A 19,954-nucleotide genomic window follows, 5' to 3' on the forward strand; every position below is an offset into this window, starting at 1 on the left:
TTCTGGCCTCAGTGTCTGTTATTGAATGTCTGCCATCATCTGCCTCATATTACCGGACATAATAACTGTGTATACCAGTGGCTAATACTATAGTACTTTCTGTGTGAATTATGCATGTTCTTCCCATGTTCTTATAAGTTTCCTCAAGTACTCGAATTTTCTATCTTAGTCCAAAGTTAAATAGGTAATTTAGCAAATGTAACTTGTATAAAATGTATGTGTAAGTTTAGCCAGTTTACCTCCCTGTCTAACACTGATTTGGACCTTAAATCTGCTGTGAAAGGTGCTATATAGGCACCCGACACTACACAGACTGACAACGGAGGCACGTGTAAAAATAAACAAAAAGGTTTATTTTCTTCGTCTGCGGGCTACGCCTTCCTTGTACCCACAGACACAACACAGTCCCAAAAGCACACAAAAGCAAAAGCAAACATGACTCTTTTCTTCCTCCACTCCTCACAGGCAGCTTTGTCCTCCTCTTCCTAACTCTGGTGCTCCAAATGGAGTGAGGCGGCCCCTTTTATTTTGCACCTGGATGTGCTCCAGGTGCGCCCTGATGGACCTCCTGCAGCACTTCCTGGTGTGGTGGAGGTGCCACATGGGCACCCGGAAGCATTCCAGGTGCTTTTGTTTCTCACCTGATGTGGCGGAAGTGCTGTCCTCCAGGGCTCCAGGATCATCCAGGCGCCCCCTGGTGGTGGTCACGGACCCCCACAGGGTTGAGCTTCCCAGCTCCATATCCATTGGCCCCAGTGGAATCCAGGGCGGCTGCCCTCTTGTGCCCAGGGAAATATATTGCCCCTCTCCCGGTACTTCCCTGCTCCAGGTGTCCCAGTGGGGCAGGATCCCTGGCCGTCTGCCACACTGCGCATTCTTTCTGCATGAGACTAACAGGTTTAGAAAATGAATGAGAACATTTACTGTAAATAAGCTCCTGTATTTCATATTGTAATATATACTTCAGTGCAATTTCATGGGAGTCATATGCAGCATTTTAAAGGTGGTTTGACAGAAAATGTTACCACTTCTCTGTGTGTCTCTTATCACTTTTGCTGTTATTTTAAACCACTAAATATCTTTGTGGTTTGAAGCAACCACAGGTGTGTGGAAATACAGAATGTAAACAGCCAAGTGGAAACCCAATACACTATCAGAAAGGGAATTGTGACATTTTGCCACCAACGCAAACCTATTCTTTTGCCTCCAGGGCACAATGGTGTCTCCATGCTCTTTTCAGCTGTCAGTTGTTAAGTACTGTACATTGGAGCCTAGCTGATAGAAAATATAAGGAATAATTCAATAGTAAGAATCGTGACCACATGTGCTATAAAGAAGAAAGTATTTTACTAAATATTGCAGTCAAATAGTGTGACTTGGAGATGCCATAGTTAGCACTGCTGTCTCACAGCTTTACGGTCTGAAACCTGGCCTGATCAATGTCTTTGTGGAATTTGCACGCTTTTCTATGTGAGTGTGTGTGGAAGTTTTCTCTGGGTACACCATTGTTTCTTCCACATTCCAATTATGTAAATATGACATAAGTCGTGATGATGCATTAAATTCAAATTTGCTAATATATATTTTTTTTTTCATTTTTAAACAGTTTAAAATTGTTTATTTGCTGAGTTTAGTCTGCTGTTGTTTTATGTGATGCTCTATTCAGACTGTCATAGCTCTGTTAGCAAATTACATTTCTTGATAATAATTTATATTTTAAACTGAAATAAATGACATATTCAGTAATTGACTTTACACATTGTATAAAAATGGTGTAAAATTAAGAATGTAGCAGCTTCAGGAGCAGAAGAGAACACAAGGAGGCTAAATCAGATTTTTGAAAAAATAAGTATTTGAGTATATTTCATTATCTAAAGCAAATTGTTAAAAATGGAGAAATAAGTTAGCCTAAATTGTCAACTACCTCTGCTACAGGTATGAAATCCACATTCATTCATTAGAAATAAAGTCAGCAACGTCTACCATTTTTGAGAGAAGAATATGCAATCCTGCGTTACAAGGTATGTTTTAAGACGGTTCATGTGTATTCAAAAAGAGGAATGGTGCATTGCCAATTACATACACAGCACTTGATTCCCTGTAGCAATCTGTATTGTATTACAGTCTTACAGAATTCAAATTAGCAAGCAGCTTTTGTACAAATTCATTACTCTCAGAAGACCAGTGATATTACTCTGGGCAAGTTTGCATTGGTTACAAACTTTTTCTAACACCTGCTAATTTAGCATAGAGTCATAAACCTGTCACATTTAATAATCTGTTGTAAGGCTTTAACAACATGGGTTTTATACTATGCATACTGTGAGAATTCAGGGGTGCCGTTCTGTACTTTTAAAGCTTTCTTATTATTTTGATTATTTTAGAATGAATGCATTCACTTCTGCTTGCTTTCCTGAGAATGAATTAGAATGTCCTGCCGTGCTGTGTTTTGAACCATATAAATAATGTGAGCTTTAAGAATGTCTTTTATTCACTTCAGTAATGATACGATGGAAGTCAGCTCCTGACAGGTCGAACTATGAACTATAGTCATGTAACAACAGCTCTTGCCCCAGGGTATTCTGGTTCAAAACAAGAATTACTTTTCTTATGTATCAAGAACAGTGCCCTAGTCAAGATTTTACTTCATTATTTGTGGAGAACCTCTCACTACATTAATTTATCAGATGTAAAGCCAGAAAAACTTCCTCTTTTCCTAACTAGATTCAATTCCTTGAATTATTCAGTACATTTCCTGCCGTTTACAGTATGATAAATGAGAAAAAAGTAGTTAGGTATCTTGTACCTAATCACAACATGAAAAAGATATGGAAAGTAGCATAATCTATATTTTTTTAAAATTCAATCAATCTATATTTCATATTGAATCAAGTAAAGAATGTGTTACTATGCAATCTGTCATCTACTGACATGTTTAGCCTTGGAAAAATATTGAAATCTTGATAACTTTCACTTGTTACAGTTCGTTGTCAGCAAACAAAGCTTATACCAAATGAATACTGCTATATAAATGTTAAAAAAAAACCAGCAAGCATTACTTGGTTCCATTCTGGGTTCCCTTTACAGCCAGTGGTGCTGGAATTATACTCGGGGCTCTGTGTTCCTGGAGATGAATAACCAGATCTTGGAAATGGATGAATGAAAGATTGGTTGTACGGGAGACAGTATGCTCTGCAATACACTGGTTCTTACCTTGTACTCGGTCCTACTGGGATAAACTCTAACTATTCTTTAATTGGATTATCATATTCAGGGTTGTTGAATCCAGAACAGGGAGGCAGGAATCATCCATGGACGCGCCTCCAGTTAAAATTAGAACCCACTAACCCAAAATCTAAAAACACAGTTTACATAATTTGTATGTCTTTGGGATGAGGTAACAAAAAAGCTCATGTAGACACTAAGGGATTGTACAGACCCAACAAAATCAAAATCCAGACTAGAAGTCAAACCTAGAACTCTGGAGCTGGCTGGGGGGAAGTATTAGCTACTTCACCATCATGCTGTCAAAATTCAGAACTTTGTAAATTAAATGAAAAATGATGCAACCTAAAGCAAATATAGTTTGATACTTTTTAAATAGTCACAAAATTTAACATGTCCCTAATATCAAATTTACTACCTTGAACCTTTGAGGAAGGCCTGGATGTGTTCATCTATGCTCACAAACATCTATAGGTGCTCAGTGGCAGCTGTGTAACATCTTGTTGCGTCACCTGCTCAGCTCGGGATGGCAGAATATTGTCTCACAATATTTTGACACAATGCTTTCTCCTGTCCAGGATATGTAGTACAGTATGTAATACATGCTGCCATAAGAAATGTAGGCTGAATTATCAAAACCCTCAATCATCTGGCACAGTCACTTTTCTCCGATTTTATATGCAGCCCCATTAGATTCTGGCACAGTTTTGATCCACGAGTCATAAGGTTATCCAGCAGCCACTTTTACTGACAACAGCATGAGCATTACCTGTACAGTAATCCCTCGCTACTTCGCGGTTCACTTTTCGCGGATTCACGACTTCTCGGATTTTATATGTAAGCATATCTAAATACATAACGCGGATTTTTTGCTGCTTCGCGGGTTTCTGCGGACAATGGGTCTTTTTATTTGCTTCCTCAGTTGGTTTGCCCAGTTGATTTCATACAAGAGATGCTATTGGCGGAAGGCTGAGAAGCTACCCAATCAGAGCACGCAGTTAAGTTCCTGTGTGCTGCTGATTGGCTCAACGACAGAGTGTTGCATTAACCAGGAAGTCTCATCTCACTCATTCATCATTAACGTGCTAATGCTTCAGGGGCCGTGTCCAAGCACCAACAGAAGATGCAAATGATTGCAGAAAAGGTAAAAATTTTGGATATGTTGAAGGAAGGGAACAGCTGCACTGCTGCAGGACATCGATTCTTTTTATTTAAAAAGGAGGAAAAGCATATAAGATCTATGGCCGCAGTGTCCTTTAACCAGGGTGCAAAACGAGTTGCAAGTGGACGTGATAAGGCAGTAGTCTGCATGGAATCTGCTTTAGGAATCTTTGCAACAAGGTCGACGACGTCATGACCGCCTACAAGCTGCTACGTGTACTTCGCTATACAGTAAGTGTAAACTTATCTACCGATTTCATATTGCTTAGCAGTTGTCCTTGTTTTTAATAGAGTAAATGGTGGGTTGTAAACTATACAGGGAGGGTTTAAAAACGTCCAAATACACGTTAAATAATTAAATAAATATAGTGTCCCCACTTCGCGGAAATTCAGTTATCACGGTCGGCCTTGGAACCTATCTCCCGCGATAAGTGAGGGATTACTGTACATATTGTCTGACGTTGATTTCAACATTTGATTTAATTTCTCTGGTGTTATCATTGTCTGGGAAACATGCAAGCAAGAATTTTTAAACTAAAAATGAAACAGGGGTGTAATTAACTGAACTGTAATTAAAAAGGGTGGACAATTGCTCCTTTACAATGAACTGCTAGCCTTGGAGCTGTGCCAGTAAATGCCTTGAGGATGCTCATATAGTTTACAGAACATCTTTTTTCAAATTCAGTCTCTCGCAAACAAAATATATAAATAAGGAGATTGCCAGTTCTCAATTTGCAATGGCTGTAGTCTAATATAGCTGCCCCAAAGCTTCTAAGGTGAAAATATTAAGATTAGGAATATATGTGACTAACACAGTACTCTGTGCAGACTTTGAAAAAGATTTCAGTGTCCATTTAATTTCCATTCCTGCTTTATACCTATTCTCATGTTAAAGTACACTACCAATCCACACTCTTGCTGATTCAGGGGAAAAGCTGAGGTTGCCAAGACACGACTCCCACATGAAGACCAAGTTCTGTGACGTTATTCTACTTCCTGCTCCACTATGAAAATATGCAATTCTTTCATTTACCACATCCATCCTTTTCTGAACTTGTTTATTCCAATTCAGTGGCAGGACATATTTGAAATAACACATAGCAGTGTATTTTTAGTAATCGCAACAAAAATGCACATTTGTACTGTTTCTATCTATTGTCACACACATGCAAATAGGAGGAAGCTGAGTGGACTGAAAGAAGGTAATTCCATGCCAGGCCAGGGGGTGGGGGGGTTGTGCTAAACCTGCTTCTGTTCTCTCTGCAGACCACATATGGAAAAACCTGCCTGATTTCTCTTCAAAGACATCACTTCTGGCTCCAGCGCCCCGAAAGATGTCACTTCTGGTTCTGGCGCCATCATGAAACATCACTTCCTGTCCCAGCATCCAATATGACTTCCGGGACCTGGTCTATAAAGACGCCATTTTGTATTAACAAAATCATTTCAACTTGAGAATTCAACCTGTGCACTTCAGTGCTAACTTAAACCTTTGCAGTCAGGTATAATATATGGGTGGCTGCCCCAAACCTTTTTGTGTGTCCAAGGCTGAATTTATTTACACTATACATTAACAAAGGTGAAATGCCTATTAATTGCCAGTCAGTACCTTATTGTTTTTTAAACCTGCTTACTGGATTGCAAGATTATTTTAATGCAGAAGTTGACTAACATCAGATGCAGGTATAAGCTCTGGCAGGGATGCCATGCCATCACAAAACAAATGCCCACAGTCATTCAGTCAGTCATTGTCTAACTCACTATATCCTAACACAGGGTCACGGGGTCTGCTGAAGCCAAACCCAGCCAACAAGGCAGGAACAAATCTCAGGCAGGGATTCTTAACCTAGCTTCCACTACTCTTTCCCATAATTCATGCTGTGGCTCATCAATTTTATCCCCCTGTAGTTACTATAGTCCTGCACATCCCCCCTTATTCTTAAATATCGGCACCAGTACACTTCTTCTCCACTCCTCAGGCATCCTCTCACTTTCCAAGATTCCATTAAACAATCTGGTTAAAAACTCCATTGCCATCTCTCCTAAACACCTCCATGATTCCACAGGCATGTCATCTGGACCAATGGCTTTCCATTATCTCCACATCATCCAACCTCTTCTCTCTCTCGTTCTTGTCATTTATCAGCCTCTCAAAGTACTCTTTCCATCTGCTCAACACACTCTCCTCGCTTGTGAGTACATTTTCATCTTTATCCTTTATCACCCTAACCTGCTGCACATCTTTCCCAGCTTGGTCCCTTTGTCTAACCAATTGGTACAGGTCCTTTTCTCCCTCCTTAGTGTCCAGCCTCTCATACAACTCATCATATGCCTTTTCTTTAGCCTTGGCCACCTCTCTCTTCACCTTGCACCTTATATCCTTGTGTTCTTGTCTACTTTCTGAATCTCTCTGACTATCCCACTTCTTCTTTGCCAACCTCTTCCTCTGTATACTCTCCTGTACTTCCCCATTCCACCACCAGGTTTTCTTTTCCTCCTTCCTCTGTCCAGATGTCACACCAAGCACCCTTCTTGCTGTCACCCTTACTACATCTGCTGTAGTTTCCCAACTGTCTCTGGTAATTCTTCATTACCACCCAGTGCCTGTCTCACCTTCTCCCTAAACTCAACCTTGCAGTCTTCCTTTTTCAATTTCCGCCATTTGATCCTTGGCTCTGCCCTCACTCTCTTCCTCTTCTTGATCTCCAATGTCACCCTACAGACCACCATCCTATGCTGCTTAACTACACTTTCCCCTGCCACCACTTTTCAGGCTTCAGTCTCCCTCAGATTGACTCTTCTGCATAGGATGTAACCTACCTGTGTGCATCTTCCTCCACTCTTGCATGTAACCTATATTCCTCCCTCTTCTTAAAATACGTATTCACCACAGCCATGTCCATCCTTTTGGCAAAATCCACTATTCTCTGACCTTCTTCATTCCTCTCTTTGACACCATACCTACCTATCTCCTTCTCGTCTCCTCTGTTCCCTTCACCAACATGTGCATTGAAATCCGTTCCAATCACCACTGTCTGTCCCTTGGGTACACTGTTCATCACTTCATCAAACTCACTTCAAAAATCTTATTTCTCATCCATTGCACACCCAACTTGCAGGGCATATGCACTAACAACATTCATCATCACACCTCCAATTTCCAGCTTCATAATTATTACTCTGCCTGACACTCTTTTCACCACCAAAACACTCCTGATATACTGTTTCTTCAGAATAACCCCTACTCCATTTCTCCTCCTATCCACACCATGATAGAACAATTTGAATCCACCTCCGATCCACCTGGCCTTACTCCCCTTTCATTTAGTCTCTTGCACGCACAATATATCAACCTTCCTTCTCTCCATCGTATCTGCTAATTCTCTCCCCTTACCAGTCATAGCGCCAACATTCAAAGTTCCTGCCCTCAATTCCACTCTCTTTACCTTCCTCCTCTCCTCCTGCCTCCGGACACATCTTCCCCCCTTCTTCTCTTTCTTCTTCTTCAGCCAACAGTAACCCAATTTCCACCAGCAGCCTGCTGGCGGCGGTTGTTGTTAACCCAGGGCTCGACTGATCCGGTATGGAAATTTGTATTGTTGTCCGCATATTGATTTGGCAAAATTTTACGCCGGATGCCCTTCCTGACGTAGCCCTCCCCATTTATCCGGGCATGGGACCGACACGAAGAAACACAGTGGTTTGTGCATCCCCTGTGGCTGGGTTACTCAGGTGAACCCATGTAACCTGCTCAAATAAAAGGAATGAAATTGTGCACATTAAATGTTTTGAAAGCTTTTTTTTGTATTCACTTACTTATCTCTGAAATATTAAGAACAGATGTGTACTATTGAAAATCACAGTGAAGCAAACAGCTGGAAGTTATTGCTGGTGATACTACCACTCATCAGGATATGTAGGCAATGAGACTTGGTAATGGATTGATCATAGAAATGGAGACAAATAAAAGCATATATCTATTCATCCATATTCACCACTCGTTTCTTTGATTAAAGGGATTTGGAGAGCTGCACCTAAATCCAGCCACACTTGATAAGTGTAAAGAGTCAATCCTAAATGGAATACCAGTCCATCACAGGAGACAGTCATGCATAAAAAGCCACTTAAATGTCTCCAAGCAGTGTAATCTGTAAGACTTTGGGATGTGGAAGGATTATGGAGTATTGGAAAAAAGCCCAAGGAGAAATGACAGGTAATTGTACCCAGGTCCATAGGGCTGCATTGAATACAAATCCATCATCCTCTATATTTGCTTTAGGTACAAGACATAGCCCCTAAAATGTCAGTTTTTACCTCGTATCTTTATTTTGATAGTATTTTAGTTTTATTTATTCCTTTCAACCTGTATAACACATGAAAAAAAAGACTGAAGATAAAGAAAGTTTTGGAGCACATCCCGTTATTTTATTTTGTTCACTGGTGCACACTGATGTAACTGAAGTTTTTTGCACCACATGCAATGAATTGGTATACTTCTTCATCTCTCTTCTTGCACTTTTGTTTACTTAGGGGCAAGCGTAAATTCCTAAAGGATCAGTTTTCGATGAGCACAACATCTGGCATCCAGTTTTTAGGCTTTGTTCCCAATGCTGGTGCTCATGAAAGGCTATTTTAACAATTCACTGGTGCATGCTACTAGAAAGCTGCTCAATTGTGAACCTCCCACGCAGAGATGCTGTTATCTGCAACTTTAATCACTTGTGTTTACTTGCATTTTTTTACTTCATGATTCCAGTGTCTGTTAACTGTTACTTTGCTGTAGAAAGACTAATCCTAATATATTACACACACAGTATATCATAGTATGCAGTTATGCTCCACACAACTGAAAATGAAAAAATTGTACATCTTATGAAAACTGATTTCCCAGCCTGGGCATTGTCTGTGTGTAATGTGCATGTTCTCTGAGTGACTCTGTTTTGATGAGGCCCCAGTGTTGACGAGTGCACCATGCAATGGGCAGGTTTACCACTTTCCTGCTTTTCACCAGAAGTGTCTGCAGTAAGCTCAGGCTCCTTCTGCCCCTGTGATGGAATAAGGGGGCTCAGGAAACTTACTGAACGCAGTATTCATGTAGCTTATTTTCAAGATATCAAGGTATGCTAGTAATACAATATTATTGAATCTATTTTTTAAATAGCTTTTTTTTATTTTATAACCCTTTTTGAAAAGCACTCATAAACTTCACTTTCAAAATGCCTTTTACTTTTTTATTCTATTTGTTTTATCTTTTGTGGGTACAGACAATTATCACAATACACATAGGACAAAGGCTATGAGAAACAAATATTTACAGTGGATTACCGTTTTATTTAGTAATCAGGGCAAACACAAATGGTGAATGCAGAATCCAAAGGACAGCTGGTGTTTTATATGAGACACATGCAGATCCCAAGGAAAGTTCAGAAATAAGCACTCATTAGTATTACCTCACCTTGTGTTATATATGAAAAAACATCATATAATCATGAAAGCCATCCTTTCCTATCTTCAGCTGAATCCACTCTGCCATAACAACGTATCCTATTAATCATTGTCCTGAATTTTGCTTGGCTGCATAGCTGGCCCTGTACATGTTTTGAACCTGGATAAGATAAGTTTGCATGACTGTAAGATAGGAATAATACATACAGTGAAATGCACTTTAGAAATGTTATCATGGACTGGTGAGTTCTTATCTGTAGACTGTTTTTAGAAGCTTTTTTCAGCATTACAGAAGAGAGATACCAGTAGCTTCAAGAAGTGTAAATCTGTTGAGTCTTTATTCTGTTCATTTCTTATGAAAGGAGAACAAATCTCACACTATTGATTTCCATTTTATCTTTAACTTTTCTAAGCATACTTAAGACATTGAAGTATTTATTGACATGAAGACATATTTATTTTTTATGTAATATGCTTTAATGATCATTTTAGGTAAATTTGTGAATTTCCCCTTGGGATTAATAAAGTGTCTATCTATGGACTTGTGCTCTTCTTCCCACAGTCCAAAGATATGCAGGTTAGGTGCATTGGCGATCCTAAGTTGTCCCTAGTGTGTGCTTGGTGTGTGTGTGTGTGTGTGCCCTGCCCGGGATTTGTTCCTGCCTTGCGCTCTGTGTTGGCTGGGATTGGCTCCAGTAGACCCCTGTGACCCTGTGTTAGGATATTGAGGGTTGGATAACGGTTGGATGGATGGACTTGTGCTCTTTGTGGAATAGTGGGTCCATGGCTCAGCATTAAATGTCCGTTTTTAAATAAATAAATAGCTAGCTCAATCTCCATGGGTGGGTGTGCATGCTTGCGTGGCTGAGGAAGTTGATGGGGTAATTGAGAAGAGCACATCTGCATGTGAGGGTGTGGTCTGTCTTGATTGCTCCATTGGCTTTCTGTGGTCTCCGAATGAGGTGCTGTGCCCATGGAGGGACATACAGGGAGTCAACCCACACAGTCACACCCTATCCAGGGTTTGTTCCTGCCACCCTGCAGCTTTGCTCAGGATAAGTAGGACTTGAAAACAGTGTGGTATTTACAATATCACATATCAGAATGAAGTATCACAGTATTGCAGTGATTATTTTTTGACTCTTGACTAGGCCACTGTCTATCGAGATTGCACACATGCTCAGTATTCACATGAGTTGACTCCAGAAGCACTTTTTCCCTCGCATACCCAAGATATGCAGATGATGTTATTTGTCAACCCTAAAATTGCCCTGCTATGAGAGTGGGTATGCGTGAGTATGTCATGTCATTAACTGGCACACCTTCCAGAGTAGGTTTTGAGCTTTCACTTAAAGCTTTTACGACAGTCCCATGTCTCTGTGACTCTGAAATGGAAAAATTCAGAACGTACTCAGCTTGATGATTTTACAATTTATAGACTTGGGACAAACGGTCTTTTACCTTAGTTGTTCGATCTTCCTAGTTGTTACTACAGCAGTAATTACAGTAAATCACTTTTTGAACAGATTTCAGATAATTGTTAAGAGTAGCTTTAATTTTAATTGAACAAGTTATAATGTTCAACCATGAGATTTTAAAACTGAATATGTTCATTTTTTTATTAGAAATGGTCACCAGTTAAAATCAAGCCATCTTTTAAGAAATATATTCTCAGTCTCAATGAGTCACTTAGACTAAATAAAATTCAATTTTTTAATAAGAGACCTGCTGGGGCACATAAAACACATCAAGAGGCATGCCCATTGTGTAAAATAATGTTCTTAAAACTAATAAAAATCTTTCATAAATCAAGTGTCATGTTCACGATAGCATTATAACACTTGATATGTTACCCACTCCACAAGTTTTGCTGGAGTACAAATTTACATCAAATGGAGTTTGAGTCCCAAGTCCAATGTGTTCAATATTCAATCACACTGCTTAAACCCAGTAAAACCAGTAAAAGTATTATAAAATAATGTAAAAGAAAAGACAAGTTGTATGATTCCAGGAGGATAAAATACATTTATTCCAAAGGTATAGATAGCTGTGTACAACTACAATGCATGCAGTAGCTGTTGTGCTTTCAGTAGTTATACCTTGAGATGAAAGCAATGGGTCTTGCTCCCAACCAGACAAACAGACAAAACTGACTAGAGATGGGGACTGGCTAAAGACACTGAAACCTGAGGAATTCCACAATAGAGATGAATCACGTGATCTCCACACGGGTTTGTGTTTGTCAATTTGAGTCAAATAACACTCCCCCAACCCTAATCTTAACTGTACTGTAACAATGTGCATTATTTAAGTCAGATAACCACTCCACCTACCACACTAAATTTAGCTATTGTGTAAGTGGGAACATTATTTAGATTTCAACCCAACTTAGCACAGTTAGTTTATTTATATTTTCTAAGAAATACAGTCAGGCCAAGTTACAAAAAATATTCAACTAATGAGTGAACTAATGAGACTACATACAGAATTTAAAACCATATTGAAATATGGATCTCTGAAAATACATTTTTCTATAACATAATATGAAACATGCAATAAATGAAATATAATGATTAAAAAGCATATGTTATTTTAGTTTTGTAAAGATATCGTCAAACACAACACTCGTCTGTCTCTTCTGGGGTTCTGTTTAAGTGGCCCACAGGGGAAGGAGTTGAGGGTTGCATAGCGGCTTAACTATTCTTCATCCAAGCAAACCTCCTGGTCCATCTGCCATTTAAATGGCATATATTCAAAATTTTTATGTCATTCGACTAGCACTGGATCTAGATGCCATAGTGTTACACCAGTTTGCAATATTGTCTCAATATAGTTTACCCATTTTTAACAGGGTAGCCCATTTTGCTCCAGACCTTTGTAATATCTTTGTGTTTTGTTTCTTAAAGCTTACAATATACAATTCTGAAAAAAAATATTTCAAGGTAAGGTTCCTATAAATTATTATTATAACTAAATGAATATCTGGATATAACATACAGTTACAGTAATTAGTGACCAGGGTTTTTTTTTCTTGCTATGAACCTTATGCAAATATTTTTAAGCAAAAGTTGACTGAGTAGGTTAAATTCTCTGCAGGTTTAAACTTTCTCTTATTGTCCTTATGCTTCTTCCACATACATTGTCTCCTTCATACATCTTGCATACATGGATTTTAGGTTAATCAGGAACTCTTAGTTTTGTGCATGTGGATAGATAGATAGATAGATAGATAGATAGATAGATAGATAGATAGATAGATAGATAGATAGATAGATAGATAGATAGATAGATAGATAGATAGATAGATAGATAGATAGATAGATAGATAGATAGAAACCACAATTCATTCAAGTACACACAAGAATTACAAAAGAGAAGATGTGATGGATAGGCTCTGGCTCCCTCTAGACCAGCATGGGACTAAGACAGTTAAGAAAATTAATGGCCAGATAAATGAATATATCTGGAGATTCTGAACCACCCTCAAAAAAAGAGGGTCCTTAAAAAGATGGATTTATGCTTTCTGTAATCCTTTACTGGTCTGCTGTTTTATCTAGATATGCTGTATACTTAGTGTTGTTTCTTAAAATGTCAAACAAAGGTAAAGGCAAACGGCTCTTATATCAAGTCCTGATTTCTGATAGGAGCAGTGTGAAAGTAATGATTTAGTTCCTACTTTGATATATTTTTTTCGGTGCATGTAGGTGCATTAACACCTACTATTATGCCCATGTTTATTTTCTGTCTGTCAGAGTGAAACAATTTGGCTCCAAGTAGGAGGATTTTCTTGAAATTTGGCACAGTCATTGTTCATGGAGGATTGTCATGACAGTTCTATTTTCATTGAGATACCTTAAATACAGTGCACTGTAAACATTTTTGAAATATTCAAGATCTCCTATTGAAATTGATGGTGAATTTACTGTACAAACTTATCTGTCATAAAACACAGATACACATTCTGTGCGACTTACTGCTTAAGTTTTATCTTGAAAGTGGTTACTTCATCTTATATCTTATACATTTCCTAGTTTGAACGATGCTGCTGATGGTAAAACAATGAAACACCTGCAGTTGGTCGGGCTACAGCAATTACACTTTGCTGCAGGACACAGGATGTAGTTCTGTCCGATGTAGGTGGGGTTTGAATGCTGACTATTACCATATAAGAATGGCACAAGGTTACATGTGTGTTTATTTCTCAGACTGCTGATAATGATACTACTGTATTGCATATATAAAGAGTAAAGATATTGTTTATCTGTTTATTACTGTACAAGGTAACAACCATCACTTACTGTACTGGAATGTAGATCTCATTATATGCTAAACTCAGTCACAGCAGCTCACTTCTCCTGCTCTTTTAAATCAAAGTGGTAAGATATATAATTTGCTTGTCTGTAAAATTCAAAAATATAAGCAACCTAATTTATGTAGAAATGTCCCAGTTACACTTTATGTTACAGTGACTAAATGCACTTGATATTTCTATTACACTTTATCTTAAGATACTATTGATTCATTGACCTGCTATCTAGATCATGTTCGGATGAAGCCAATAATTTTATCTTGAGTCTTCAGCACAGATTTTTAAATCTCTATTAGGTATTTAGAAATATATTATGGTTAAGAAATTTGAATTACAATTAGCCACAGATAATTAACCAAAGCAAATGAATATTTTCATTGCTTAAGTTGCTATCTGCTGGAATTGACAGCCACATGATATTGTAAAATTGCATTAAAAACAAAAATTTTATGTACACTTCAAGTAGACATATACACCGACTTACGGCTGCATTTGGGACCGGCCATTTGGCTATATGTCAAGTTGGCCATATGTCGGTCACAGTGTGCAGGTCATTGCAGCTGAGGCTCTGTGAGTTTGGTGTGGGTCACTGGTATGCATACTTTAACTGCTGGTATGGTGTAGCACAAACCAATCTTCAAGTCTTGGCGGCCTTGCCCGTAAACCATCAGTATTTTATAGGTATACAGAACCCTCCATGGTTCATATGTTAATAAGTCAGACCACAGGCTGTTGACTTGCAGAGATAAGGCTCCCTTTATGTCATCCATTATGAAGTTTTCATAAAGTTAATTTTTCATTTTTTGATAGTATATGTGCCACACTTACCATGCAAATTCTTTTGGAATGCTGTGTTGCTAATCAACATTACTGGCAAGAATGTGCATTAAATCTTAAAACTTGACCAAACAATCCTTTTAGGCCTTTGATGTGCAATTTTGGCACACCACAAATTTTATTTGTTAAATTAAACATTCAGACACATTTCATGCAAATTCATTTTCTTTTAATCACAATATATGCAGCTATATCTAATACAACTAGGAATTGCTTTTATCATTTGAAAGCCATTTCTTGGTTATTGCTAACTAGCAAAATACCCGCGCTTCGCAGCGGAGAAGTAGTGTGTTAAAGAGGTTATGAAAAAAAAAGGAAACATTTTAAAAATAACGTAACATGATTGTCAATGTAATTGTGTTGTCATTGTTATAACTGTTGCTGTCTTTTATATATATATAAATATATATATATATATATTATATATATAATATACACACACACATAAACATTTATATACATATACATATATATACATATCTACATATACACATCTACATATATATACACACATACATAAACACACACATAAGACTTACTGACTGAAACGGGCTTTCATTGACAATCATGTTACGTTATTTTTAAAATGTTTCCTTTTTTTTTCATAACCTCTTTAACACAGTACTTCTCCGCTGCGAAGCGCGGGTATTTTGCTAGTATATATATATATATATATATATATATATATATATATATATATATATATACATATACACACATACATGCAGTTTTAATAACACATAAATCAATATAAACATTAACATCATTATCATATGAGAATATGAAGTAATATATAAGAAGCAGATTTCATATAAATATAAATTATTAAACAGTAAAATCTTCTTCTGTAATTTGCTACCGTGGCAATTTGTGTGTCTGTCCAGGATTTTAAATGACCTGTAGGTCGCAAACCGTTTCACCTATACACTTGAAATGTGGTACACATATAGTACGTCACGTCTACTATCCGCTTTATGGGTGATGATTGTTTTAGTCTTTTTATCTTTATTTTATTTTATTGTAGAATGAACTCCTATCTGCGCACAGCAGGGCAGCCGTGGGCGGATGCGTATGGTGTATTCACTCCATGTTATCGTGCATTGCGCTGTCAGTGGTATTTTGATAAAAGAATTTGAACAACATATAAGAAGCGTATAAATTATTAAACAGTAAAACATTAACATTTAAGAAGTAAAGTTACATTAAGTACTACTGCAGTGCCTTCGGGTATACCTCATTTTTTGTTTGCCCATTACATGCTTAAATGTATACATTTGTTGGTGCACCTACCCGAGAACACGCGACATATAACCGAGCGTAGGAGAAGCATGGATTTTAAACACGCGTTGAGTTGATCTGCTGGTCTCCCTTGTGGAATAACTGTTAATGTTTGACTAAAATGTACAGCGAGTAAAACGACATTACCTCCTATTTTTTTTTTTTACGATCTCTGAGATCTTGCTTTTTTCGGTTCAAGGCTTCATAAGCTCTTTTATGTTGTATGGTGTACTTATCCCAAACCATCATCTTTGAATGTTGCAAGACTTTCGCCTTGTATGTAGATCGGGGTAATTACATTCATTGCATTCCTAGTCTGAATCACAATGTGATTGTATGGGTGGTTACCTGGCACTGTACGGTTGCCACCCGTCCTTTAAAATACGGAATGGTGCCGCGTTTGAGAATGAAATTGCGCGTCCCGTTTTGAATCAATACTGGACGGGATTTATCCCGTATTTTTTTTATAATTTTTTTTTTAAAGCAGCGTCTCATGCAAATCATCCCACACGCATTTTATGAAGATGCCTCCTTTCCTACTTTTGATTGGGTAATACTTGATGTCATCGTTAGTTTGATTGGTGTTTTTAACTGTCCAGTGAGGAGGGCGTGTCTTTTAAGTACAGTCTGCAAAGTGTTGGCACTGAGATGTGGCGTCAGCGCCAGAGTTGAAGCCCCTAACGTTGCGGTCAGCAAGTCGGCTAACATCCGCCATGTGCCGTCTTTCAGTTGCGAGAAGCAGATCATAGAATGGTTGAAACTGTTGCCCCTAACGTTGCGCCACGGCGTGTGGTTCGTTTATACCTCGTGTCTTCTCATGAAAGTTTTATCTCGCGAATATGTTATTGCAATCCGCAGCGGGAGCGTTTCTATAAACTTAATTTAAACTTACGTTTTACACCGTGCTTTGTTTCCCTTATGAACATGCTTGTATGCTTAAGTCGCTCCGTTCTCAATTGTTTAATTAATTTTTTGCTGTTCGCTGTTTGCGGCTCTTCCTCCATTTCCCCCTACTTCGTTCTTTTATCTCGCGAATATGTTATTGCAATCCTTAACGGGAGCGTTTCAATAAACTGATTGAAAATAGTTTTGCATTTACCTTTTTAGTAAAAGGCGAGCTTTTAAGCCTGAGAAATCACCCCGTAAATGCACACGTTTAATTGCACATGTGTTAATATGTATGGTTACACAGTATTAAAAGACAGTGAACAACGTCAGTTACCTTTGTTCCCGCGTTTGATAAAAGGTGAGCTTTTAAGCCTGAGAAATCACCCCGTAAATGCACACGTTTAATTGCACATGTGTTAATATGTATGCTTACACAGTATTAAAAGACAGTCAAAAATTAACGTCATTTACCTTCGTTCCCGCGTGTGACTCGTGCTGTAAATCTCTTCCTTGTTTTTAGTTCACGTGATTACGTAGGAGGCGTGATGACGCGATACGTGACTCCGCCTCCTCCATTACAGTGTATGGACAAAAAATATGTTCCAGTTATGACCATTACGCTTTGAATTTCGAAATGAAACCTGCCTAACTTTTGTAAGTAAGCTGTAAGGAATGAGCCTGCCAAATTTCAGCCTTCCACCTACACGGGAAGTTGGAGAATTAGTGATGAGTCAGTCAGTGAGTGAGTGAGTCAGTCAGTCAGTCAGTCAGTGAGGGCTTTGCCTTTTATTATTATAGATCATTTGATTTGTGTTATCTTCTTCCTGATTATACAGAAACACTGTTTACAAGAGGTTAGCTCAGGCATTGTTGCCAGAATATAGTGTACTCCACCAACTATTGTCTCAATACATAAGTGGGTGTCTTTCTTCTAGTAAGGTACTGGATATAATGGCAACCAGAAGGCAATTTACATGTTTGTTTATGTAATAACCTACTATTACACACTGGCACTTTGTGCTCACTACTCTAATAGGCTGCAGATCATTTTGTTACCTACCCTGCCATGACAAGGGTCAAGTGTTAACTAAAAAGACTTCTGGGCAGAAGTCTATATATATATATATATATATATATATATACATATATAGTGAGTAACGAGCAGGCCACAGCTAGGCAGCAGAAATGGTTCAGGTACCAACTCAGAAGCCCCATTTAATGAGCATACTAAAATAAAAGCAAACTAGTGTGACTGGCCAAAAAATCAACCCATACAGAGTAGTTATTTTTTCTCTCTTTCTCTGTTCTTTAATTGGAGTTTGTTCAGTATCAACTGCTGGTCATAAATAGCACTCTTAACTTAAGATGTGGAGCCTGCCCTGGGTGTCATGGCTGGGATTTCATGCCCTTGCTGGACGTCTTCTCGGTGCTGTGGGTGAAGTCCTCACAGGTGGCGCAGTGGTAGTGCTGCTGCTTTGCAGTAAGGAGACTGTGGAAGATTGTGGGTTTGCTTCCTGGTTCCTCCCTGTGTGGATAGCGCTTTGAGTACTGAGAAAAGCGCTATATAAATGTAATGAATTATTAAGAGAAGATACTGTTAGCAGTGGCAACCCCTTTTGTCCCTGAGTGGTATCACTAGTACATAAAAATATATTTTTTAAATATAAAACTGTTAACCAAATACATACATACACACACACAAACATATATACTGTATATTGGATGCCCTGAGTATGGAAGGACCACGTGGAAGCTCAGTCTTGCTGGGGCCCATGGCCACCGCCAAGGGGCACCTGGACTATTACAGGGCCCTAATGGGTAGGACTTCTGCAACCCCCGGAAGTGGTACAGGAAGAAGCTCATTGGGCACCTGGAGTCCTTCCGGGTGCCCTATAAAAGGAGCCAGTTACCACCACTCAATGGCCAGAGTGGGGAGGAAGAGGACAAAGCCTGAGGAGGAGTGGAGGAGGAAGGACTGGCGGCAAAAAGTGACTGTGCTTTGCCCTGTGAGCATTGTGTGCTATGGAAGGCAAAACTGTAAATAAACCGTGTGTTGTGTGCTAAACCTGTGTCCTGCCTGTCTGTGTTGGGGTTTGGGTGGCCGTATGAGCCCTGGACTTCACAATATATATATATATATATATATATATATATATATATATATATATATATATATATATATATATATATATATATATATATATATATATATATGATACAGTATCTGCCACATGACAAGTGTTTCACCCTTATTGAGGCTCTTCAGGTGTACGCACTTTTAAATCACCTTACGGGGATCAAACCTCGGATGACAGAGCTTGAGGTGAAGCCTCTGACTTTGCACCATGGTGGCTGGTTCACTTATTTGACAGGGTGAATTCTGGAATGCAGTATTACATTCTTAGTTCTGAATCGCAATTATTTGGCAGATAATGGATGACATATCTAGGAGCTGCTTCTTACAACTGAGAGAATGTGATGGATGTTTCCTGACTGGCCGATCAACCACAAGGTAGATAACCACCTAAATAATCAGATTGCGATTCAGAACAAAGAATATAATATATATATATATTTACTTCCTGAAAAATGTTTGATGTTTATGATAGACAGCTTTAATCTACAACAGTCAGCTGGCATTAATAGATTTTACTTGGCCTGATACCACTTTCCTATTGTTGCAATGTTTTTGTGAAATCTTTCACTGTGCTCATCACTGACTGCACCAAAATTAGAAGGGAATAAATTCATGTGGGAATGGAAAAAAGTGAATCTTTAGTGACATATAACACTTTATTGTTTTGTATATTT

Source organism: Erpetoichthys calabaricus, chromosome 4 (assembly GCF_900747795.2).
Source record: "Erpetoichthys calabaricus chromosome 4, fErpCal1.3, whole genome shotgun sequence".
NCBI lineage: Eukaryota > Metazoa > Chordata > Cladistia > Polypteriformes > Polypteridae > Erpetoichthys > Erpetoichthys calabaricus.